Here is a 2,786-nt window from a genome sequence, read left to right on the forward strand (position 1 = left end):
GTTCTTCATCCTTTCTGTTTTTCTGTCCCTTTTCCCGTTCCCCTCTCTCTCTCACTCCTCCTCTTCCTCCTTGACTCTCTCGCCGCTGACATGTGACGAAAGGGGTTCTTTCTTTCTGCCCACTGGTCTTCCTAAAGAACAGGCGTGTTTTTTTTCTGTCTTTTCTACTTACAATAATGTTTCTATCGTCTTGGCTCAACAGCCCTCACCGTTTGTTTTTACTGTCTTGTTCTAACTGTCCTGTTCTTGTTAACACTTTCACCCTCCGCAAAAAATTCCAAATTTTATTTAATTTGCTTTGCGGGAAGGACTGTTCCAACGAAGTCACGTATTGGCCTTACCTTCGAAACGCGGAGTGGTTGGAACAGGGACAACTGACGAAGGGATGTACTCTTTATGTTGCATGTCTCGTTTCTCTGATTGTTTTTTTACGTTGCTCGAAAAAAAGTTCGTTTTCTGTTTTCGTTTTTCTGTTTTCGTTTCTCATTGTGTTTAACGTTTTTTAATGTCCTGTACCCATCTATACATGTATGTATACATATAGATGTAGGTATGTATATATATATATATGTATGGATATATGCATATATCTATATGTTATTTATACTATATATATATATATATATATATATATATATATATATATATATATATACATATATAATATATTATATATACGATACATCATATATATAAATAATATACATATGTATAAAGTATAAATATATATATATATATACTAGCAATGCATCCCGGCGTTGCCCGGGTGTTATGACCTACAAGCACATTGAATTATTTGCCCCTTTCTTATGGGCAGAATCGGCACAGCTGATACATAGTTAATGGAATAATGGAAGTTATTGTTTGTTAAATAGTGAAGGGCGAGGGTACAATTTGCATGAAAGTACTTTCTGTTCTTTAGAAGGATCAGAAACTATGTATTGTTTCATCGTATAAAAGAGGGGTTAATATGATTTTGTCCAGAAATTACGTTTTCATTATCTAAATTTCCCCATATCCCCACCGCAATTTCTTAATTTGTAACTTATTTTTCGAATTTTTTGTTATCTACGTAGAAAAATACAGATATTACGAATCTGACAATTTTTTATAGTTTAATTTTTCTTAAAGAATCACTCAATGCCCCCTCCTCCACCTCACCCACCCTTCACCTACCAGCTTTCAAAGAGCTAAAATCTTCCAATCTTTTACTTTTGGCTGATGTTTCCCGCATGCGTAAAATTCTACTGAAATAGTAGATTTAAAAATACCAGACTACCACCAGAAAACCCGACATAGTAGAAACGACTTTATTTCTGAAGAAACTTCCCCGTTTTCCAAAAAGCTAAAAGTGAAACATTGGGAGTGTGTAGCTTTTTGAAAGTGGTGAGGTAATGGGTATAATTGCTTTCTTTTAGTAACTGTTGCACATCTAATTAATAAGCAGCTTTCTCCATTATAATATAGATATTACGAGTAATGAAGTTTTTTAATGACTACAATTGTTAGACGATACACATGAATTAATGTGACAGAGCGCTTGTACTTGTCGTACACGTGTGTGTGTGTGTGTGTGTGTGTGTGTGTGTGTGTGTGTGTGTGTGTGTGTGTGTGTGTGCGTGTGTGTGTGTATAGATATTAAAAACACAAAAAATTCAAATGTAGGTGCAAACGTGTCATTATTCCTTGCGTCATATTTCTATATCCTGAATTTATAAATTTTTTTCTTAAATACATGCAACGGGATTCAACACAGTAAACGTGAGCCCAATTGTCTGACAATTCATTGGTCAGTCGAGTGCTATAGAAGAAAAGACTTATTTAATTCAAGCAGTCGCGCACTGGGTATGAACACATCCTGTATTGGAAGCAACATCAAAAACTCCACATTCGCACCAAGGAACACGTTCGACCAGACCTGCAGAAACGCCAGCCCCTGGATTTCACAATATACATCAGGGACACTAAACATAGTATTAACATCCTTCGAACCAAGGAGGCCATCGTCATACAAAAGTTGGCCAGGCTACCAGTCTGAGCTTGTCAAAATCCTATCTCGTCTATCATTTCTTCACGTGCCCTGATGAAAAGGCCATAACACCGAAATATCGAAATACAAGGTAAACAAACAACCGTTGTTTTGTTTTCACTTATGTTGTTCATTTATCATTTTCCATGTTTGAGCCTTATCATATATATTGCCTCCGACAACTACTCCTGAATCTTCTCTGAGATATATATTTCCTACCTGCTGCAAAATATATTGCCTACCAGAACCAACACTTATCCGCCAGGAATTAACCATATTTTCCAGCTGCTTCACAATTGAGTCTAAGTCCCTGTTCAGAGATGTGGTAATTATCTCTGTCGTGTGGATGCAGTGAGAACGTCTACTGTGTCCCTTCCTGATGGCTACGGCTTCATAATCTCCGTTGCAGCTGTTCGTGCAACATAATATGTTCGTTACATTGTTTAATGTACAGCCAGCCAGATTTCTGAATACCTTATTTTTTTCTAACATATATATATATATATATGTATATATGTATGTATGTATGTATGTATATATATATATATGTATATATATATATGTATGTATGTATGTATGTATGTATGTATATATATCATCAAATTTAACCTGAACAGCCAGTATGTATATGATAGATAGATAGATAGATAGATAGATAGATAGATAGATAGATAGATGTAATTATATATACATATATGCATGTATAAATACACACACATACTACACGTACGTATGTATTTGTATATAAATATATATA

Source organism: Octopus bimaculoides, chromosome 3, assembly GCF_001194135.2.
Source record: "Octopus bimaculoides isolate UCB-OBI-ISO-001 chromosome 3, ASM119413v2, whole genome shotgun sequence".
NCBI lineage: Eukaryota > Metazoa > Mollusca > Cephalopoda > Octopoda > Octopodidae > Octopus > Octopus bimaculoides.